The sequence below is a fragment of the Crocodylus siamensis genome, chromosome 4, assembly GCF_052110815.1.
Source record: "Crocodylus siamensis isolate JL-2025a chromosome 4, ASM5211081v1, whole genome shotgun sequence".
NCBI lineage: Eukaryota > Metazoa > Chordata > Crocodylia > Crocodylidae > Crocodylus > Crocodylus siamensis.
The window spans coordinates 39,641,820-39,666,736 of record NC_143398.1 but is presented as its reverse complement, the minus strand read 5'-3'; the positions used below and the strand labels follow the sequence as shown (position 1 = coordinate 39,666,736).

Below are 24,917 nucleotides of genomic sequence, written 5' to 3'. Positions count from 1 at the left end.
TTCAAACCTGGCTGCCTTGTTTAAACTCTTCATGGACTTGCTCCATCCTACAACCCAGAACTTTGCCCAGAGTCACCGCTATGCTCCAGCTGCCTTGAGTCACCAAATAAATTGATTAGATAAGCAGGGTTGAGAGATGCTCTGCAGCACCTGAGTAATGCAAAACAGCCAGAGCATACCAATGAATCGGGTCCCTGGTTTTCTGTGGATTGTGCCTGTAGTGAATTTCACCAAAGTCCCTGTCTCCTCTGCCCATCTAACACAGGCTTTCTTTTTGTCTCTTCACACAGTCTTAGCACCCCTTTGTGTGAATGCCTCTCCTCACATCTTTGCTAGGTAAAACAGCTATCTTATCTCATAACCTCATTAGCATTCTATTTCTTTTCAAATGACACTTTCTCCCTTGTCTATGGCTGTTATTCTCACTCTCTCTTTAGTTGTTTATTCATGTGTTATAAACTGTAACTCTATAATGTGCTTTTAGAATACAGTTTATATGCAAGATACCACGCAAAAGGCTGAGGATAATGCACCTGCCTTTACCAGAAAAATAGAACTTCCCTGGGCAGGAGCTATAGCCACTACTGTAATCACACAGAGGGATAATCGTGAAAGAACTGAGATGGATTCTTTACTGCTCTTTAATATTATAAGGAAGGTGATACAGAGAAACAGTATTTTGTTTGCATTCTCATGAATATCTTTGGTAAAAAGAAGGAAAAGACACATCTGCTCAATGTTAAACAGAAGAGTTTTTTTTCTTTCCTAATTAATTAGAGACATATTCAAAACCAGCTCAGCAATATGAAAATGACCTTTGAAGATCAAAGTGGGAAGCCATATGTGGCTAAATCCTGCTCACCTTATGTATGCAAAACTCTCACAGAAATCAAATGGGAGAATTTTATGTCAGGATTTGTACTGCAGTCATCAGCTCATTAAGTGATGGTCATAGAGCAACATATGGTTTAATTTGACCCCAGTGTTTTTATAATTCAGGGATATTTTTCTTGGCCATTTTCTTCTCCTCCCATCCTTTTACCCAGCTCTTCTTGAACATGTTTTAACTCCCACCCAGCCCGTTTCAATCATCCCATTCTCCTTTTGCACAGTTGGCAAGTTTCTTGAAATGCATACAGAATCCTAGGAGAGAGAACACTAGCACTGCATAATTTAAGAGAGAGACTCATTACACTGCTTCTTCATTTCAATTGCTTGAAATTCATATGTACCTCAAGGCATATGGGAGATCCAAAGCAGGATCTAAATGTATGACTTATTTTATATTGTTCTTTTGTGAGTAAAATGTCTTACTACTAATGTCTAGAGGATTTAACTAATAAATCAGAATCAAGCATTCACTGCTCTTACACAAAATACTTCACAAACTTACTTCAAAAATCACTCTCACTGTACAGCTTTGCATTACATATTTATTATAAATCTGTTCTTCAGTATAGATATTACATCTACATCTACTAAGAATCATTTTGTATTACTGTTACTTTCCCAGCAATACTTATAAAACTTAAAATAACTGCTGCTAGAATCAGGAGGTGTAAAGTAAAATACTTCAATACCATTTACTGTATTCATAGCCAAAAGCAGATTACAGAGTTATGTGTTTTGTGTATTATGCTTCCTTTTCACTACTACATTTGTTTATAATGATGATCCAGTCATTTAAGAAAAAGTTAAATACTTTCTAGACATTAGTAGGAAGCTAAAAAAGATCTAATGCCCTAACATGGTCATAAGACTGTTGCAAGATGTTCTCTGTTGATTATTAACCTGTTCCTGGCAGTGTTTTCTGCACATATAGAACGTACACTAAATATTCACAGTCCAGGTTCAAAAAAGGATTAAAGTATCTAGCAAAGTCGCCTTTTTCAGAACCTTTAGGTAATATGGAGTCAGAACTTCAGCCAGTGTACATCAACCTAATTTCAATTAAGACAATACACAGAATGCAACTGCTTTCTTAAACTGTTGGCTAAGGTTATTCTATTCTGCAAAACATCCATTTACTTTTATCCACTGATCAGTGGTTTGGGATGACTGGTCCTAGAACAAAAATATAGTGCAAACACTACAAGGCTTTTTGGAAAAAACCCAAAGTTGAATGGTTAATTACATTTTACTTTTCCTTCTTGGGTAAAAAAAATAAATAAATAATCAATGTTTTGTTTAAAATCATGGTTCTGTTACTATCTACAGTTGTGCTATCCATCTCTTTTTCCTACAGATCACTGGTTTTGTTGCTTGTTTTCCCTAAGTTTAATTTCTATTTTATGGCAAATGTAACTCCAGCTTGTTAACTTAAAATGTATAGAATACTTCTAGTGTTGAACTTCCTGTTTTAACAGTAAGCTCAGATTTCTGTTTAAAGAATCATGAAGTAAAATATGGGTCTCATGGGGCAATTTAGAGCATAGTTCTCAATTAGCCAAGTACAACATTGAAGGCCAAGATCTTTATGAAGAAAACTAATAAATGCATGGCAGTTGGCATCAAAGGGAGACTACAAGGAATGCTGGAAAAGTATACTGAATTCAAGAGAGACATCCTCCAGAGGAGAAAGGACATGAACAATGCTCTATAAACTTGATAATAATTAAGACTAGAATGGTGCTCTCTGACATCTAGATTTGGATTTCAAGCATCCCATCATGGACACTGCAACTAGCTGGAGAATTCAGAAATTGATCCAGCTTTGGATTCCAAGTCCTACATTCCACAAAAGTTCAACAGATGTAACATTTTGGTTTGAGCTCATCTCTAATTACAATCAGAATTACAAAATGTGCATATGATAGAAACTGCAGGGAGCAAATGCTTTCCACAATCATTTGCTTGGTGGTTATCTTGGAGATGCATCCTTCCTTAGCGGGCCTGTCTACACGTACAATTAACGCACCTGAAATTTCTGCGCAGAAAATTCAGATCCATTAAAATGGGTGCCCACCTGTATTAAACTGGACCCCCACATACATCTGAATATGCACCCGTCAAGAGCAAATATGTTGCCAACGGGAGCAGTTCAGTTTAGGGCTGCTCCTACCTGGCTCAGTCCCCCTGCAGCAGCCGGGGGCTGGCAGGAGGCACAGAGGCTGATCCCGATCTCCACGGGGCAGGAGAGAGCTGTCCCAGTTTCCAGGCAGCTGCCTCCCAGCCACGTGGAGATCAGGACAGAGACTGGGAGAGCTGTCCTAATCATCACATACTAGAAAATGATGCATTAGATTAATCTATTGCGCAGTAATTGCTCTCCACATGTAGACACTGACATTTTACTACGCATTAGATTAACCTAATGTTCAGTAAAGTATCTTGTGTAGATGCACCAAATAGGATTTATTAGTATCAAATGCATTTACCTTGGGTTCAATTCTGTTCTGTGCCTCCTGTGAGCTGCTGATACGCAGCATCCCCACCTTCTCAAACTCTCCCTGCAAAATGGAATCAAGGGTACCTAGCACCTTACAGAATTGGTCTTTTTTCTTTGCTTAATCACTTTAGCTCTATTACCTTCTACATTCTGCTTATGTAAGCAAATTCTTTGTGAAACAAAATTCTGACTAAATTCTTTAATCAGCTTTCGTTCAGAAACTGTTTATTTCCATCTGCATTACAAATGCAGGATTTAAACAATCTATCAACATGGCATAATGCAGCTAGTGATCTTGTCAGTTTGTCCTTTCCTCTCCAGAAAATGCAGATATTATATTCTGTACTTCTGAAGAAAGGAAATAATAGGATTAGAAAAACATTGAGGACAAGGGGATGTCAAACAAAAGAAAAGCATGCTGCAGTTCTAAAGCATTCTCATCTAGTATTGGGAATTGTAATCCATTTGTGCTAAAGACTTTGCCTCTGCTCATAAAAAAAATCATAAAAGCTTCATATATTTTGATACTCTAGTTTGGCCTATTGGGAACCGTAATTAAAACACATTTGAGCAAATGCAATTCTAGTCATTAAGCAACAGTCAACCACACAAACATGGCGTTATCAGAGGATTACAAATAAGAGACAAACAGCAATCGAATAACCTTAATAGGTTTTGGGTTTACATAGCATATCAACTATTGATAATATATAATGCCCAGATGGTTTATGAAAATGGTTTTATGCTTGGACAAAGGAAATGCAAAAATATGGGCCACCAGGAATAACTACTTTTTCTATGCACTCATTGCTATTGTGTAGAAATAACTCAGTTCATTATCATAATAAGCAGCCTTCATTAAATAGCAAGAACTCTAGGCAAATGTCCTAATTCTAAGTATCTAAAGATTTCTTTTATATCTATAAGGCACAGTTTTATTTTAAAAAAACAACTATTTAAACACCTTAGCAAGTACATTACACCAGTGAAGTTGCATCAGATATGTGTTATAAATTTTCATAAAGCTTTCTGCTTTTTGTATTTCTTTGTTCTTTGGAGATATGTATCAGTTTTGTTCTTACAGAGATTTTTTTTTTACTTCAACAATTCCATTGTTGTTCATGGCTAGACAAAATAACCATTCAAGTGTCTTTTTGTTCTGTTGAAACTGGATGAAACTGAGAAGAATGGACTCCCACTGTATAAAACAGTGTAAACAAGAAAGGTGAAACAATGTTTTTGACCTCCTAAAAGACTGCTTTCTAATTTAAATGAATCTTAAACATGCTCAAAACCAGTCTTAACTGCCTACAAACCAGTCTTAACTTCACTAAAGTTTTGTCCTCATCTCTCTTTCTCTGTCACTATCAACTTCCATATAGGCAGGCAGTATTTAACTAATGATTAATGCTATAGTTAATGCTTCACAGCACCTAAAAATAAACCCACCCCTGATAAATCTTTGTCATTTTTAAAAGCAAAATCAAACTGACCTTTTAAAAAAATTAAATAAGATCCTGGCTTTCCAAGTTAGGAACTTGGGGTATTTTTCCTCCCATTTTTGAGTCCCAGTCCACACCAGTATCAAAATGCTATAATGAAGGTTTTTTCTCATTCTATTTCTGCCCATGACTGGAGAAGGTATACTGAGAGTCTTACAAAAAAGTCTCTTCTCAAAGGATTTCCAGCCCTGTCACACAGGATCAAAAGTTTAAGTGACTAAGATGAGCATCCAGTCTTTCAGGTGCTATGTAAACCTAACTCAAACTAAGAAATTCTCAAGATTCCACCATCGTTATATTTAATAAGATCAACCTGTGTCTTCAGAGTATTTGGTATTCTAAAAACGTATGTTTACCATAGTACTCTTCAGTTCTTCAGTTATCATATGATAAAGTCAAACTGTTTTAGGTGCACATGAAAACTGGGCTTGTACACTTATCTGTCTACCAAGGGTAGCATAAATGAATTTAAGATGAAGGTGGATAAAAGTACATTCACATTTCTACATATTCCCATCTGCATTTTGGGGGCGTTTGTGTCTAGGTATCTATTGCTTACAGTAGAATATTTTTTCAGCCTGCAAGTAGGCAAACTTCAGCCACCATTTTAGCATGAACATTAATTGATAGCTATTATGCTGCCACGGGACTCAGACACCACCTGCTGAAGTTCCGTTTTCTATAAAATACTTAACTGTTCAGAAGAACAGGCAGTGGGACCAAGATCTAACAAAGATAAGCATTTACACCACTGATCTACAGTATCATGAGAATATAATGAGCAACTCCCCCCCTACTTCCTCGTCTCCCTGCAAAAAAAGAACCAGGTGATTAAAATATTTAACACTATTGGGAAATGTAGGTTTAAATCCTTTAACACAGTAAAAAGGCTTTTAGGTATTTTAGCCCCCATTCTCTGGGGAAAAGTAAAGAACCACCACTTCCTCCAGGCCACAGAAACAAGTAGAGCAAAATAAGACAGGTAATTGTTTAACAATAAATTCCTAATAAAGCTTAATAATGAGTTATATTTTGTAATAAAGTACCTTGAACAATACACTGTGGTTAGGCTTAAGATCCTTTGGAATAAAGCTACAAACCATCTGAAAGATTTACTGGCTATACTGGAATTTACTATCATGGCCAGTTTTTTTAAAGATGCTCAGCATCAACAGCTTCCACTGACCTTGAGTGGATTTCTAAATGCAGAGTAGGCCTGTGCAAAGTGGCTAGTATTCACTTTGGATTCAGCCGACTCAGGACAGTGATTTGATTCATAGATTTCATAGACATTAGGGCTGGAAGGGACCTCGGAAGATCATCAAGTCCAGCCCCCCGCCCAAAGGGCAGGAAGTCAGCTGGGGTCATAGGATCCCAGCAAGATAACATCCAATTTACTCCTGAAGGTGTTCAATGTAGGTGCTTGAAACACCTCCGATGGCAGGCTGTTCTGGACTTGGGGGCTCGGACAGTAAAGAAATTCTTCCTTATGTCCAGCCTGAAACTGTTTCCCAGTAGTTTATGACTGTTCAACCTCATCATCCCTTGGGGCGCTCTGGTGAACAAATGTTCCCCCAGATACTGGTGGTCACCCCTGAAAACTTATAGGTGGCCATCAGATCACCTCTGACCTATGCTTTTCCAAGCTAAAGAGCCCCATGGCTTTCAGTCTGTCATTGTAAGGTCTGTTTTCCAGACCTCTGATCATGCGTGTGGCTCTTCTCTGGACTCTCTCAAGCTTCTCCACATCCTTTTTGAATTGTGGAGCCCAAAACTGGATGCAGTACTCCAGCTGCGGCCTCACCAAAGCCGAGTACAAGGCGAGAATGACATCCTGGGATTTGCTTGAGAAGCATCTATGGATGCACGCCAGCGTTTTGGTCGCTTTACTAGCCGCAGCATCGCATTGCAGGCTCATGTTCATCTTGTGGTCAATAATGACCCCCAAGTCTCTTTCTTCTGTAGTACTAGCCAGCATAGCACTGCCGAGCCTATAAGGATGCTGCAGGTTTTTCCTCCCAAGGTGGAGAACCTTGCATTTTTTGGTGTTAAACACCATCAGGTTCTCATCCGCCCATTTGGTGAGCCTGTCCATGTCAGCCTGGATCACCCACCTATCTTCTGACGTGGATGCTTTGCCCCAAAATTTGGTGTCATCGGCAAACTTGGCCAGTCTGCTCCTGACTCCAATGTCCACATCATTAATGAAGATGTTGAACAATAAGGGTCCAAGGACAGAGCCTTGGGGGACCCCACTGGTCACAGGGCACCGCAACAATTGACTTCCATCAATTACTACCCTCTGGGTCCAACCATGAAACCAATTTCCCAGCCAGTGGATCATGGTGGACCCACGGCCACAATTGGCCAGTTTCCCCAAGAGGTGATCATGGGATGCCAGACCGAAGGCTTTTTTGAAGTCAAGATATATGACATCAATCTCTTCTCCCTTGCCCAGGTGATACGTCACCTGGTCGTAGAAAGAAATGAGATTGGTCAAGCAAGACCTACACACAACAAACCCTGGCTATCCCTTAGGATCTTGGCGTCAGCCAGTCCATTAAGGATTGCCTCTTTAATAAACTTTTCTATATTTGCTGGATCCACTTTCCTCCCTTTTTTGAAGATAGGCACTACATTGGCCTTCTTCTAATCTTCGGGCACTACCCCAGAGTACCAGCAGTTTTCAAAGATCCGATGCAGGGGCTGGGCTATGACGCTCACCAGCTTGTTGAGTACCCTGGGGTGTAGATTGTTGGAGCCGGCTGACTTGAAGGTATCCAGCTTCTCAAGATGCTCCTTCATGAGGTCAGCATTTATGGAGGGCAGGGGATCTCCCTCACCTGGACCTCCCTGTCCTGTAGCGGGCATGGGCATCCTATGGGACTGATGAAAGACTGACGCAAAGTACCCATTTAATAGGTTGGCTTTTTCCTGGGCATCAGTTGTCAGTTGCCCCATCTGGTCCAGCAGGGGTCCAACGTTGCCCTTGCTTTTTCTCCAGCTCCCTACATATCTGACTTTTTATTGTCCTTGATGCTCAAAGCTAGTTGGAGTTCAGTTGCAGCCTTGGCTTTCCTGGTTTTCTCCCTGCAGGACCAGACCAGTGCAGAATAATCCTCCTTGAAGGTGAATCCCGTCCTCCATCCTTTGTAGGCTTTTCTTTTTAGCCTTAGGAGGTCTGCTAGGTCCCTGGAGAGCCAGGGGGGCTACTGTGCCCTCTTTCTGCCTTTCCTCTGAGATGGAATAGACTTAACTTGTGCATTGAGGATCACTCCCTTGAGGAGCAGCCGCTCTTCTTGAACTCCCCTCTCCCTGGGGTCATGGTCCCTTAGGGCCTCACTGACAAGCCTCCTGAGCTTGTCAAAGTTGGCTTTTCTGAAATCAAGGACTTCTGTGTTGCTGACTGAATTTAATTCGGAGATTCAGCTGCTGCCAAATATCCAAAATCTCTGAATAACCCAGGCCCATCCCCAACCCGCTCTCCCAGCCCCAGCAATGGCTTCTCTGCACAGCCCAGCTCCCAGCATTTTGGGGAAAAAAAGCCCCAACTCACCTGGTGCTGCCCATCAGGGGGGCTATCCCCACTTCCCCCCACTGTCCCACAGTGCATGGGGGGCTCTGCATGAGCCCCCCAAGACCCCTCCCATTGTCCTAGCCCCTTCCCCACCCCAGCTCTGGCCCTTAAGGAAAAAAAACCCCAAAAACCCAAGACTCACTAGCTTCTGCCCACTAGGCGGTGATCCCCACTGCCTGCCACTGCCCCAAGCTGCATGGGGGGGCTCTTCCATGAGCCCTGCTAAGCCTCGAGGCTGCTGCAGGAGCTGGCAAGTCCCGGGGGGGATTGGGTTTTTTTTCCTAAAGGGCTGGAGTTGGCCCATGCAGGGCAGCTGTTGGGGGGGGTGAAGCAGGGAGGGGGTCAGGAGGGTCATGGTAGAACCCCCCATGCAGCATGGGACAGTGGGGGACAGCAGAAATCACCTGCTGCCCAGCAGCACCCAGTGAGTACGGGCTTTTTTTAAAGCGCTGTGAGCTGGGGCCAAGCAAGGCAGCCATGGCGGGGGGTGGGCTAGGGGAGCAAGCAGGGGCCAAGGGAGTGGACAGGGGATGGGGCCTGGCAGGGGTATCCCATGGTCCCCTCTTCCATCTCTCCCACCCCCTACTTACCAGCTCCAAGTTTTGCTCCAGCTCCCTGCTGCAGCCACCGGGGACTGCCCAAATCATCGAAACTCTCCAAATCATTTTGAATCAATTCAAAAAGTTTTGAATTGATTGGGACCTTTCTATTGGTCCCCTGATTCAATCCAGATTTGGAGATTCAGCCACCAAAGTGAGGCAAATCTCCTCCAAATCAAATCAGCATCCGAAGGTTTGCACAGCCCTAATGCAGAGCACTTATGAATTAAACCAGGCCCAACGCTATACAATGTCTCTTTAACCCAATGATTCTCAACCAGGGTGCCACTGCACCCTGGGATGCCTTGAGATCCAGTCAAGGGTGATGCAAAGTGCCACACAATGTTAATCAGGGCATGTCTAGACGTGCTTTTACGTGTGCCTAAACATAATGCATATTTGCCTAATGTGCATTAAAGTGATTTAGGTGTGCATCTACATGTGTACGTGCTAAGGTGCATTCATTTCTAAATTTCATAGACATTAGAGCTGGAAGGGACCTTGCGAGATCATTGGGTCCAGCCCCCTGCCCAAGGGGCAGGAAGTCAGCTCAGGTCAAATGACTCCAGCAAAATGCAGCATGAAGATGAACTTGGGACTAAAACTAATCCGAAATCAGTCGATATACACAGAGTTTATGTGCCTTAATGCATCTAAATGTGCGTTAAGGCACTTTAGCTTTTCCCACATAAACTCGATACCGGTTTTTGCAGGTATCAAATGTAGACATGAATAGCCCAAAATAGCCCTTTTAAAGCACATTAAGAGTATGCACATGTAGACCTGTGCCCTTAATGCACCTTAAAAATGGCTAATGTACCTTAAATTGGCACATGTTGATGTGCCCACTCAGTTAGATTTGCAAACACAATTCACAAGATAAACCCAGAGATTTAAAATAATAATCCATAGCTGTGGACTTTCTGAGTTCTTTGCAAGAGAAGAATTACTGTATTATTTTTCTTGGAAAAGGGGGAATATGTTGAAGAGAAATGGTCTCTACCTGAACCAAAAATGTCCATTGGTGATGTGTAGAGGGTGCACACAAGTGCATGTGCACCTCCTGCGATTGACAGTGCACCCCCTGCAAAAAGTGCCACCAACACTGCTGGCGGCGTCTGTGGGTGGTCACTGCTTGCCACCACCCCCCCCACCACCACCAACACCGCTACAGCTGCCTGCAGGAGCTCTCCACTCAGCCCACCCCCCAACGCGAACACTGCTGCGGCTCCCTGAGGTAGTTCCTTGCTCACTGCTGCCAAACTCCTGCCACTGACACTGCCACTGTTGCCTGCAGGCAGTCACCATGCCCCCCAGCCTCCAGGGGCATGTGTTGTTCATGAAAATGGTACCAACTGCTGGAGGTTGCAAGTGAGAAAGGAATAGTGGAGAAAAAAACCTTGTCATATGCAGTTCACTCTCTCTTTCAGCATCTACTCTCTGACATTGCATGACACCAGATACTGGGCAAGACGGATCTATGGTATGACCCTGTAAATAGTAGTTCATATGTTCTGATCTAGTTAAAAAAGGGTGCAAAGTAATAGCTGGTATTTTCCAGGGGTGGCATCCTGAGTCTAAAAAGGTTGATAGCCAAAGCTTTAACCAATTAAACCACTGGAGTGCAGCTCAGCTGAAGTCATTGAAATACTCAAAGCTTTGAGCAATGTTTTGATCTACCATATGTAGACTCCAGACAATCGATGGTTAGTGAAAATTATCAGGATGACTACCATCCCCAAGTCATCATCCTGTCTTTCACAGAAGAGAATGTGTATACCAATCTGAAAAAACACCAGTCCATCTAGTTAATAAGAATCCAAAATTTCAGGTCAACAAATGCATGATCTCCTATTTAGTCTTCAACCTCTTTTTTCCTAGAAAGGATCTTAGGTGCTGGTAGTGCTTAGGTGCTAACAGTGTGTTTAAGAATAATGAGAACCAGAGCCATTTATATACTCATATTTCCTTCTCGGAAGTTTGCATTGGGTGCTCTGCTAACACAGGATTGGGAGCAACAAAAACAATAGATAAAACACACTGGACAAAAAAGTAGAAAAGATATGAAAGAAGAGGAAATACATTCAAAGGGTGCAATTATCAAAATGCTCATTTCTAAGGGCACTAACACACAAACAAATTACCACCTGGCTTATAGGGTGGAGCTTTTAGTATATTTTAATTAACTTCTTTGTTCAGGGTTTTACTCCATGGTTAAGGAAAGCTAAACATATAAATGGTAGCTTCTTGTGAGATAAGAATACATATCCAGGCAATTACAAGAAATGTGTGCTGTAAATTCCTTCCCTCATTTGCTTCCTGATAAATTACTTGGGCCCTCTGCCCTAACTGTACCTCCACTGCAGCCAAAGGTAAATCCCATTGACCTCAGAGCAGATTTAAGCCAACACTGATGACTTTGGAAAATCCCAGCCAAAGTTGGGGGGGGGGGTGCGTGTGTGTGTATGCATGCATGCACATATGTGTATATGGACACATATACACACACACACATCTATTCATGCTAACAAGAAACAATTTGGGGATATAAAAAATATACTAGGATTTGCGGATATAAAAAAAAATAATAGAAATAATAGGTCATGGAGACAAAGAAGATGCCAAGTCCTTCAGACCTACAGAAATGCCAAGATATGGATAAACATACATTAACATAAATCATAAAAAGGTCTATCAAATACAGTATATAATTAATAAGTCTTTTCTAAATGATGTTATCTCTCTTTGGTCAAATAAGGGACTTTTTCTTTTCTCTCTCTCTCTTTTTTTTTTTTTTTTTAGAAAAAGAGTAGCATCTTTACTCTATGGTTTGTAGGATCATCAGGTCACAGGATGCTTTCTCAGGTTTTCTATAGGAACTGCCAGCATCTCTTCTCCACCGTTATGTGTTATTGCAAAAAGCATTAATAACCTGTAAAGTTCTACTCTTTGGAGTCTTTCAAGCACAAAGATGCCATCTTGTTTGCACTGTCACAGGTCTGACTGAGCTGTTTGTCTGGACAGTCACTATGCTGCTTCTCACTTGGGTCTTCTATGCTAAATCCTAACCATTGGGTCCAGTGTGTTTTGCCTCTGGAGTCTGAACAGAGTCTTGATGCTGCTTCAGGCTTGAGTCTTCAGAAATGCTCTTGTTAAATACATTCTCTTCCATAACTCCAACCACGTGAGAATATTGGGTGCTGACAGACATGCACTCCTCACTGTAAGTTATGGCACTTTGCAGAAAGCACCATGACTTTCAATGCTCCTGAATCCAACAGAAGTTTGCTGTTTACTACTGGGCAGTTAATTTGCTACTTGCAAATTGCAGATAGAAATATTAATTGCTGAGTAGAGCAAACACTGTGCAGTAAGGGTATGTACATGTAGATGGTAACACTTACTATGCAGTAATTTGCTCTACTGCACAGTAAAGCATGCCCTGATAGTATTATATTTAACAATTATGTTTGGAACCGTGAATATGATAAGGCGGTATGATAAACGTTTAAATGAAACATTTCCCCTTATCTGTTTTCAGGGAAAGGGCTGGAGCAAAGAAGAGTTACCAAACACAGAGCAAAGCAACTCAGGTTTTTTGTATAAACAACTTTATATAACCACACACAGAAAGTTTGGGATAAGACAGGAGTTCTTGGGTAAGTGAGAGGGATGCAAGGCTTCATTAGCAGGCAGGATTTACCGAGGTCTGTGAAGGAAAACTGATCTGGAAAAATGCTAACTTCATAAAGAAACTCTGAATTGCACAGAAGGATTGTGGATTTTCCCAAGGGCCTCCCAAGGTGGAGAAGAGGGGGGTCCAATCCACTTGCCCCACCTTCCAGTGCAAGTTGGGCAAACTCCAGTCAGAGCTTCCTCCACTTCCTTCTCCCCATCCCATTCTGCTGGAGTTGAGAGGTGGGGCTAGAGAAGAGTGACTGCAGACATGCAGCTGCTCCAAACTGGAGCTAAATCCCCCAACCCCCACAATCTCCCAGCCCCCACCAGGAGACAGCTGTCTCCTGGCCTTGTGCTCCAGGGGCAGGGAGGGGGGCAAGACAGAGCAGGGTGGGAGCAAATCTGCTTTCAAATGCCTGCAGGTGTAAATGCCTGTCCAGGGTGGGTTCACTCTGGAGTAAATTATTCCAAAGTAAACCCATCCATCAGCATTTCCATGTGTAGGCATGCTCTCATTTTCTCTAGCCCAGTAGGTATTAGTGTCGTGAACGGCTGATCCTCAAGAACTGGACTAACATGAGTCAGACAAAGTTACCCCCTGATACTGTGCAGTCCTGGAGGCACACAGTTATTTTTGACGCTATGCAACATAGCTTGTCACTATGGCGACATAGCATCAGCATCACGGTTTGTGCCCATTGATGCTACTTCGCCATAGCTCATCACTATGGCAACACAGCATCTCGTGTAGACACGCCCACTGAGTCATATAACTCATCTTAGAAACTTAAGATCCCATGCATAGGGCAGAGGAGGAAACCTTCTGTCCCCCTCTCACTAAACATTTGGTATTTACATGTAATGGCAAAAAAGACAAACCACTAAATATGAGAGGAAGCATTTCAAGTTTGGAGGAAGTGATAGATGTAATTCACTCAAGGATAATTCAGGCAATGTCAGTGTGTCTGGAAATGAGCACTTATCGGCAGATGACAAGTCAGAGGTAATATGCACAGTTCCTGAGAGAAGGAAATGGAGGAGCATGAGGGACACAGTGGGGAAGAGTGAGACACACAGCGGGAAGATAACTTACAGAGTCTCTTTGACTACTAATATGTACAATAGAATGTCCTCAGTGCAAAAACCTTGCCACCAACTCTCTTATTTACATGGAAAGCACAACTGCCTTCTATCTGGAAATGTCAGTATAAAGTGAAGTGTCCCAGAGTGCAGGAGGGAGCTCAAAAGCATTTTACTCAGTAATCAGAAGCTGGCACTTGATTGACAGACATGTACTAGAACTGCTAGCTGCCATTTCAGAACTGGAGCTGGCCAAAAAACTGGAGTTTCTGTGTCACGGGAACATTTAGATTAGTGTTTAAATTCCTTTGAGTTTGAACTGGAGTAAAACTAAACATTTTAGAAAATATCTGTGAGCTGAAAGATTGCCTGCCCCTGAAGTTGCACAGTGAGCCCTATGTTCTTACAAGGGGTACCATGGTCTTCAGGTCAGGAGCAGTCCCACAAACATGGAAGCACCAGACCTGTAAAGCATAGCAGGCTCCTATGCTTGTTGAAACTGAAATGTTCCAAATGTATCAAACTGCTCGTGAAACATCCTCTCAGAAAATTTCTGATGAGCTGTAGTCAGACTTCCTTCTTCTGTATTTTTATTTATTATACTTAATAAATACAATAGCTGTATTAATCATCTTCTTTCTGTAGCTGATCTGGAAGTAGATGACTGATAATGGTCAGATTTCCCCAGTTTTTAATCAGATTTATTTTTAAATATTTTTTGGCAACATATCTGACCTGTAGTGGGAAGTCATTGTGTATTCCCTTGAACATCTGTGTTCTGCAATGGAAAAGGGCAATATATTTGATTTGTTTAACAGTCTAGGCCAAACTGTGACTACAGAACAAACTCTGGGATAAACAAGAAATTACTGCAATCTACACCTATAAGGAAAAAAATGAACCCCCGATTATACAAGAGAGCATAGGCCTTAGTTTATCTATCTAGTACATTTGACTCCTGCATCCATTACAGTTAACTTTTCTGATTGGCCAAAACTGTGTTTTGCATTCATCTGTTTTGAGTTTCACACATGAATATTTCTGTAAACAACAAAGAGAGAAGCAAAAAATAGTCATAATTAAATTCCTTATTTACTGAAAAATCACAACATTCTTTTTCAGCACTGGCATTTATTCATCTCTTTCTTACTCGCATAAAATTCCCACCAATTACATATAAAATTTAACTATTGTATTCAGGGGTGGATCCAGGATTTTGTAAAGGGGGATGCAGCACTGCAGGGGTAGCTGCAGAAATGGATCCGAGATTTGGCAAAAGCAGGTGCTGCTGCAGGGGTGGCTGCACTCTTTTTCTATGCCACTGGGGCAGGTAAGCCCTCAGCTGCTGCTCCTGTAGCTCTGTTTAACTTCCAAGGAAAGTACACATTCCTTTACTCCCTTCCCCTCTGTGCTCACAGGCATGTCTCTTCCCCTTCCCTTCTCCCCCGCCCTCCCCTTCCCCCCCATCACTGAGATGAGCTCCTGCCCACTACAGGGCTGCACTCTCTAGGGAATACTGCAGCAGTGGCAGAGGCCAGGGGACATGTTCTCCCCACCTGCTCCAGGGCTGGCAGGGAACATCCCAGGGAGCAGGCAAGAAGGGGAAGTACACCTTCCTTCTGATGCAATCCCAGGCTGAACACAGCTTCCATGAAGCCCAGCTGGAGTGGGGAGGAGCTCTCCTCCCCCCCATGTCATCCACCCACTCCAAAGGCAGTCAGAGAACTGAGGGAGGGGAGTAGAAGAAAGAGAGAGAGCTGGAGAGGGGAGGGGTTGTGTCTTTTCTTAAATTCCTGGCTGCTGCTCTGCCTGCATGGTCAGAAAGGGGGGTGCAGGCATACCACTGCATCCCCTCTGGAACTTCCCCGAATGTATTCAACGGGAGAGCTGTGGAACAAAGGTGTGCAAGTGCAAGATTCTCTCAATCATACACCACATAGCAGGAATATCAGCGGTGGGCCAGATGAATGACATGACACCAGTCTGCAAGCCAGATCCATTGCAAGGAAAGATACCAGAATTGGGCCCCATACTATCCCGATTGGGCCCTGAGCACCCAAATAAGGACCCATACCACCCCAACCCTATGTAACCAAATCAGGCCCTATGCTGCCTCAGACTGGCCTCATGTACTGGCATCTAGATCCCCACACTTCCCCAGCCTCAAACGCTCAATCTAGCACACAGGGCCAAGCCATCCATCTCATCCGGCTCCCCGCAGGCTGGGAAATTTGGCAGGAGGGAGGCTGCAACTCATGCTGCCACTACTCCCCTTCTGCTAAATTTTCAGACCCATGAGGAGCCCAGGGATTGAGCACCTCTGAACTAGAGCACTGTATATTGACCAAGAGAATCATCTTCAGTTTGGAAGCAAAACTTGTAAATGTAATAATCATACAACTACAGTTCATCCATTGATTTACAAATATTGAGAAGCATCTTTTCAGTGCTAAAGGATCATTTAAGGATCATTTCAATTAGGGTTGATATTATCGTGTCCATACATTTATCTTTTTAATAATTTGATCTTTCAAAACTTGATTTTTATATGAATAAAGACATGGTCAATCTCAACAATACTCTTGTGATTCTTTAAGAGTAGCCCTGTCTCTCTCTCCCTAGCACACTAACAAAATTAATTGATTCTTGAAACAGAACACAGACCCTGATTTTTAAGACAGAAACATTTGGCAACATGTCCAATACAGCACAATATAGTATCATGAATATCATTCTGAGTCAGCTCGGGTACAGGAGATAGTATGGTCATGTTAGTGCAATATTTCCCTTGGGCTAATTTACCCTGCTGCAAGTCCTGGCAACGCTCAGATTTGGAATGATGGGTGTGCCATGTTAAGTCTTATCCTTTCCATTTTGGATAAGAAGCAGTGCTGTCAACTGCTCAAGTCATTAAGGCAACATGATGCATTTGGAATAATGGATTTAGATTTTAATGGTTCCCTACTGCTGCTGCTAGGCTTCCTACCATGTATCTTGCTGAATTGACACTATCATAAAACAGCAAAACCTGTCAGAGAAATAAATGCTTCCATACATGCTGATTCATTATGACAGAAAACTCAGAGCCCAATGGCATGTGTAGGGGAGCTTTAAATAGTATTTAGTTACTATCTTTCTTAATTAAAAAGGCAGACATATTGAGAAAGAAGGCTGAGCTCAGGAGAGAACAGAGGAAAGCCAAAGACAGTAGTATTGCACTGTATCACAGCAGTTTTATTTTCTCCAGTGCTGGTATAGGAATCTGTCTATTCCACTAAAATATTCTGCTTTAAAATTATGATTATTTTTGGTGAGGGTTTTTTCTTTCTTACTTTCCTGTTTTCTTTTCTTTTCTGTACAGCAAATAAAAGGCAAACATCGACTGGTTGCAAAATACTACAGAGAATCACTAAATATAGGCCAGCATGGAAATATGTTGAATACATTTGTCAGCACTGTATTAGAACAGAGCAGCACAGCAGAAAGCTTCCAATCTTGCTAATAGATACTGGTTTCAGCACCTTTTGCAAGGTGTGAGCACCCACACGGATTTTATAATTAGCAAGGATTTTGCAAATTGGCTGAGGGTACTTTTTTCTCTCAAGAAAAGCCATATTAAAAACTTGTTAATGAAGGTTACATCACTATATTATTTCCAGAAATATTTTATTTGAAACCAGAGAGGCCTGAATCTCCCTGTTTTTTTCTTTCTTTTTTTTCTTTCTTTTTTTTTTTTTTGAAGTGTTGCCAACTCAGCTGCATGGAGTATTTCAGCTTAAATGTGAACCATGGCAAACATAGTGAGTTATTCAGTGCAGACTTTCCATCAAACATACTCAGCAGGTAAATAACAGCAAGCTTCCTCATTTTTCTGCAATGTGAAGTCATTGCTGATGACATTATATTGTTAAAGCATGGGACATCAGAGCAATATGTCACATCAGCAGAAAATCTATAAATAGTGCAAAAATATTTTCATAGACTATTTTCAGTCTTCCTAGGAAAACTACTGTGGCACTGTAAGAGAGAGTTCACAAATACAGCAGCTTGCGATCTACCAATACTAAAATGGGCCAACACTACTTAATGATCAGACTTTCAACCTTTAGCTGCACAATAGTTCAACAGAACAGAAAAAGACTTTTGGAATCTCTATTATCCCCTCAGACAAAGGGCTTTGCTAATGAGATTACTCCATCATTGATTTTTTTCTGTACATCTGTGCAGCTCATGTTGTTTCCTTAATTCCTATCTTACATCCAAAGCAAATGTGACAGAAACCCATCCTGCTTCTGTTAAGCCAGGTTAGTTAATTGCATTCCTTCTAGATAAGAGAGGCTACCTGGTGTCTAACAGAGACCAGACCTTGTGTGTATAGAAGTGAGAAAATTATAGGTTTTGCACTCTGATCTTGTTGGATGTACTCTATTTTGCCATCATGAAATATATCATGAGAAAATAACTTGGGGACAGGGGAGGGCAAGTAGTAATGGCAAACTTCATATCTTGGTCACCAACTCAAATCTCACCTTTGTCAGCAATAACCACAAATTTTACATAGGGACAACTTAAAATTATTTTCACCCAAAAATGCATAATTGGAAAATCCCCAACTCCCAAGGTAATTCCTATCTGCAGGTGTTCAAGTATAGACCACTTGCAAGATTTTGCCAAGTGGTATCTAATTTCTGGGGCATAAAAGCAACAGTACTCACCCAGTAACTAACCTGAGAATCTGAAAGAATTATTTTTTTCCTGTCATTCCTTTTCACCATTCATATTTTTTCTTTTGTAATAAAAAATAATGGACCAAATTCTCTGCTTCTTGACTCCAGTGCATCTGAAATTTCTACCAGCAAATAATTTAGCCAAGTGTAAGACATTTTAACAGTATCAGCTGTCAGACAGATTTCTGAAAGACAGCAACAACCGTGGTTTCCTTTGGCGTTTGTTATCATGAAATGGCCATTTATATTGGCTGAGGTAGCTGTGGTTTTTTGGTGTGTTTTTTAACTTAAGTCAATAATCCTGTTGAATCAATTTAGTCACACTTAAAAGTTAACACCTATATTCTAAATCACAAAAGACAGTAACAATAGAATTTCAGTTCTTTACCCAATATATAAAGTACCTTATGTACATCAGGATGTAAACAGAAGTTTCATGGTCTTTCCAAAATCAAAACATGGACTACAAAAGTTTTGTCCTTTTATCTAATTTATCATTTGATTTTCATCTCTAGCTTGCACCTTTTTTCATTTTTTGAATGCCTCATGACAGAAGGCACACACCAAGGGAACCTGTGCTTCCAAAAAGAGAAAAGAAAGTCTGTCATGTTAGATAGCTGATGTCCTATAACTAATACCAAATTAATGTTACCCTTCCTGCCTGCTTGTAGTTCAAAAATGGCAGAGGCATGACTTAGGTAAATAGAACTATTAGCTTAACAAAAATCCCACCTGAAAAGACAGCTAGGACAATACAGGGCTGCCAGTGATAGCACCAGCAACACCAGCAGGCTCATTTCCAGATGCAGGAAGGTGGCAGGCTATTTCCACTGGAGCATCAAGGGGGGCAAGATGCTGCGGGACAAACAAGCAGAGCTAAATGTCCCGCAGCACAGAATCATCCAGGGTGTGGAGACTCGGTAGAACCAGCCACATGCTTGAGAGGCTGGTGGAGCAACAGAAGGCCATCCATGAGCTGGCCTTGCTTGGGGAAATTGGGAACAGCGGCCCCCTGACCAAAGCTGAGTGGGATGCCATCTCCCATATCTTGCTGGTCCTCAAGCCCTTCTTCGATGCCACTAAGACCCTCAGTGCTTCTGATGCCTTCCTCAGCCAGGTGGTCCCCATAGTGAAGGAGCTCCACAGCCAAATGGAGAGTTTCCTAGGGGCCAATGTTCCTGGCTGGGGCAGGCCGCTTCACCAGATGTGCAGGCACTGGTGAGGTGGCTAAAGGAGGGCCTTAGGAAAAGGCTTGAACCCTTGGGGTTCGACACAGTGCATATGCTGGCTGCCATCTGTGACCCAAGGGTGAAGGGCACCATATGTGGCAGTGAGACACTGAGTCACTGGAGGGAGGTACTTATTAAGAAACTGACGGAGGTGGAACGGCGGAGGTGGGGGGAAGTGGTAGGGGGGTCCATTGCCTGAACCCAGCCTGCCATCCATAAGCCAGTCTTCCCCTTAACCACAACTGCTGCCAATATGAGCTAAGGTCATGGCAAACATTAGGGGGTCCAGACCCACCAGACCCCAGGATCAGGCAGACAGCCCTCACACCGTGGTATCTGCCTATCTTGTCGAGCCTATGGAGCCCCTGGACTGCGACCCCTTGGCCTACTGGGTAACCTGCAGCCCGATATGGCTGGATCTGGCCACAGTTGCCCGGGAATACTTGTCCACCGACCAGTGTGCCAAGCAAGAGGGTGTTCAGCGTGGCTGCAGATATTGTGACACCCCACCGCACCTGCTTGGATCCTGGTTTGGTGGAGCAGCTGGTGTTCCTCAAGGTGAACCTCCTGCTGCTGGGATCCCCAAGCACCAGGTGCAGACAGAGCGGATGGCAAATTGAAGTGGGACCCGGTTTAATATTCGACATGGCTGTCGACTCGAATATTACCTGCTCTGCACAGCCCTAATAATAATCTCAGCTATCATGGAAAGGTTGCTTTCTTTATTCCCTATAGAGAAAATATTTCTCTGAAGCTATATCTACACATTTGTTTAACTTGAAAGTGGACTAATTAGCTGCAGAGTAAAGTATCACCATTTACACATACAATGTTATTAGGCTGTATTACACTGTGGTAATTAACATGTGTAGACACTGACTAGGGGCATAAACTGCCCCCTGTCAGCCCAGCTAGCAGGGGGCCAGACTCCAGCCTGCCACCTAGCCACACAGCTCTTCACTTTCAGCACCCTTGTGCCCTAGCCAGCCCCTCTGCCACCTGATGCCACCACCCGGAGCTCAGGGCTGACTCCCTCCATGCCCTCAACCCTTCTGTAAGCTGCTCAAATTGCTGTTTTCCCAGGTAAACATGTAGCCACTTTCCCCAGAATTAGTTTACTCTGGCTCAAATTGCTCCAGAGTTTATTGCTTCAAATTAATTGCATGTGTAGATACACCCAGTAATGCCACTTTTGAGTGTTTAATACTTTCTTACTTGCATTTTTTCCACTGTACAAGCAAACATAATTGTCCATGCCAAATGGAATCCTCCTGTTTACTTTTACCTCCTGCCACCTAAAACAACTGCTTTGTCACTAGTAACTTTAAATACTATTTTCAGACTTCAAGATAATCCAGAAAAGATTACAAAGTTAATAGAAAAGAGAAGTAATTTCTTTGTATGAGCAAGATCCAGGACCAAATCATCTGGTCTAAAGCGACAAGGAAATCAGTGAAAATTTTCTGATGTCAGATTCAAAATAAGTAAGAGATCAGTCCTTTAAAGCTAAATGTTCTAATATCCAGTCCTTAATATTAGCTCCCACACGTTAATTTTTCAGATATAGGAATAATTAAAAAACAATTTATGTTGATCTTGTAGAAATTATCAGATTAAAGATGGAATGATTAAGGATTTAAATTTAATTTGGCTATGATAGGATACAATTCAATGGGATATTGCTTAACCTCAGGCATTTAAATAAAATCAGCTAAAGAAATGCCAGATCACATTGCAAGCCACCATGTCATCTTAAATTGCATTAGTGAGAGTGAAATCCTGCCCTTTGGAAAAAAAGTGCATAGCAGAACTTTTTTGCTGATCTCTGCAGACTATAAGGGCAGTAAAATTTATACAGGAATCTATCCTTTGTATTTTCACCAGTCTATATACCCTAGCCAGCTACATACTTCTGACAATTAATATCATGTGTTAACCCATGCCATACCAACGCAATTTTTTCTTCAATCATTTGGAGTGAAATTTATTTTTTTGCAGAGGTCCTGCCACTAACCTAAAAATAGGGCTTACATATTGCACCAGTTTGGGATATCCAGCTGCATAGTAAAGATTTTATATCAATTAACTCCTTGTTCATTGTACACAATTCTTTTTCACAGATTTATGCAGAGGATACAAAGGGAAACAGAATGAAACAGGATTCCTCCACTGATTAAAAAAAAATCTCTATTATAGTGTCATGTACAAAGTAGACTCTGAGAGACACTCCATATTTCAAACAATGTGCAATCACCAGAAAAATTTAGACCCTGAAAGAGCTGAATGAATATACTTTAACTAATTAGTGAAAAATGCATTTACCTTAACTGAAAAGAATGAGCAAGGAATCTATATGTCTGAGTTATTGACCTTCTTTGAAAAATGTTTTTTCCATGAGATTTGTGGCATATTGGACCAAATTCAGGGAAGTTTATGTCATATTCTCAACTCAATCAGCTGCTTAGAAAATTTATCTTGTCAGAAAAACTTCTACTTTTATTTTGGTTCCTGCACTTCCCTCATTTGTCTTTTGAAATGACGTCACGGGGACTAACTGTTCATTTAATTCATTTAGGTAAATCTACGTGTGGCAGCAGTGTGCTCTGTGTGAAGATTCACGTAAGCATTGCCTATTTATCTAATTCTGCTCTCACACTCCAAAACCATAAAGATGTGTTGTAAGGTCACTGCAGCCACTTTAGAGACCTCTGTCTCTGGCATGTTTGGAATGACTCCAGAATATTTTAATTTTGGAGCATGCAAGCAGGGGCAGATAGACAGATGCTTGGGAATGTTCTGACCAGGGCACATTGCCATCATGGTACAGACATACCTTCAGAGCCTAAACTAATTCCGGTGAAAGTCAATAGGATTTCAATGGAACTACCAGGATAAGTACCATTGAAAATGAATAAGAGTTACAGAATAGCTCCTTAATAGTTTAAATAGACATTAGCTAAACCACAAATCTTAGATCTGATTCTCATTAAATGCTAGAAGTGTTCCGAATTTCCTCTGAATTCTGAATCTCATTGAAAACAAGCACTTGAATTTCAGTTCTAGACTTCTGGTTCATCTAAGACTGAATCTGGGAAGTAGGCTGAATCTAATCCATATCCCAACATACCCCATATTTTCATTTTATGTTTTGAGTGCATTTACAACAACAGCAGGTTTTCCCAACACTTCCAAAGAATTGGGGATAAGGCAGAATCCCACAAATTCTCAAAAGATCTTAATGATAAACTGAAGGGGTAAGCAGGAAGGGTTATGACAACTGCATATCCAACTTCTAAGTGACTGGAGGTTGAATATTCCCCTGGCCACTGACAGCATCAGGGTGAGCCACAGGGTCCTCAGCCTGCACACCATACAGCTGCCCCTTCCCCCCTCCCCAAAACATGTACTTGCATCCCTGCCCAGTGCAGCACTGGATACTTCTGCAGGCCCTGCCTCCACTCACTAATGCATGGCCTGCCTCCCCCACCCTGTGTACTGTGCACCTGCCTGGCTCTAGCATCACCCTCTGCTCCCTGTACCTCTCATCCCACTGCCCCACCCCTTTAGGCGTGGGCAAGAAAGGAAACCTGGAGGGGGAGGGGGAGCTGGATGTTCAAATGATAAAAAATAAAGGCTTTATTATGTGACAGCAGCTTCTTCTATACTGAATATTTTTATCCAGCAGTACATTTTCTTGCCCTCCTTTACATCACATTTCACACTTCCTCCATAGTTACGGGGCCTCTTGCTTTTAGAAAATCTTTTATATCATTAATTTTACGCCAGAGGCCATTGGATTTGAGCCTATTTGAGGAAATATTTATTAACATTGGTTTTATATGAAATCCTGATATGCCTTGCAAGTTGCTAGATGCTTGAAAAGTTGTAGGGTTCTTTCACAGGGGAAGAAAGAAAAAAGCTAAGATTACAGACAAGGAGATTTTGCATTTATTTGTGTATGACAGATCTGTGCAGCAAAATGTGAAATGAGGAATGAAATAGGCATTTTCATGAAATCATATAAATATTTTAAAATATGGTTGGAAGGAACTACAAGAAAGTCCAACCCACTGATCAAGGCAAGATGACCCCTGGGTAAATCTTTTTCATACAAATGTGCACCTTAAAAAGATGGAGATTGAACAACCTCTGTAAGTAATCCGTTTCAGTGTTTACCCACCCCCATAGTTAAAATGTTGTTAATATCTAACATAACTCAGTCTTGTTGCAATTTAATTTCATTGCTTCTTGTCCTTGTAGACACAGAAAGAAAATCATTAAGCACTGTCATCTCTATAACAACACTTTTTGTGTTGCAAGACCAGTTTCAAAGCCTCCCTCAGGTATTTCTTCTCTGGACTAATAATAAATGCCAGTTCGTCCAATCTTTTCTTGTACATTACATTTTCTAGACCTTTACCTGTGTTTGTTGCTGTCCTCCAGATTCATTCTAATTTATCCACATTTTTCTTAAAGCATGGTGCCAAAAACTGGACACAATATTCTAGGTGAGGCTTCATAAGTGCTGAATGAAATAGAATAATCACCTCCTGTGACTTGCATGCAACATTTCTGTTTACATCCAAAGGATGCCATAAGCTTCTTCTCCCCAGCAATACCACACTCTTGATTCATACACAATATAATCCCCATGACCTTGTATGAAGTGCTACAGCTTAGTCAGGCATTCTCCACTTTAGGTTTCTGAATTTGAATGCCACTTCCTAAGATCAGTGCATTTCTCTTACTGAATTTCATCCTTTTTATTTCAGATATATTGTTTTCCAGTTTAGCAATGTCATTTTAAATTCTAATGCTTTTCTCTATAGTACCTACTCCTTTAGTTTAGTATCTTCCACAGATTTGCTATGTTTATGTTCAATCCAATCCTCCAGGGGATTAAACAAAATAGTGAATAGAACTAGAATTATGACAGATTCTGGGGAGCCCTCTTTGATAATTCCTCACTATTTGACACTGAACAGCTGATAAATATTTTTTGAATATGATTATCCAGGCAGTTTTGTTCCTGTCTGGTAACCATTTAATCTAGGTGGTATTTCCTTCATTTTTCTTATTTGGGAGGCAGTGTCAAATGCCTTACTGAAATAAAAGCCACTGATATGTTTTGCCAACA

The 24,917-nt window shown here is 41.6% G+C and overlaps 1 protein-coding gene across 2 annotated transcripts in view; it reads right to left on the bottom strand.

Annotated features, from left to right (window-relative positions):
* The window catches only part of GRM8 (glutamate metabotropic receptor 8), a 599,685-nt gene that overhangs the window by 362,934 nt on the left and 211,834 nt on the right, over positions 1–24,917 (bottom strand). The window lies entirely within an intron of this gene.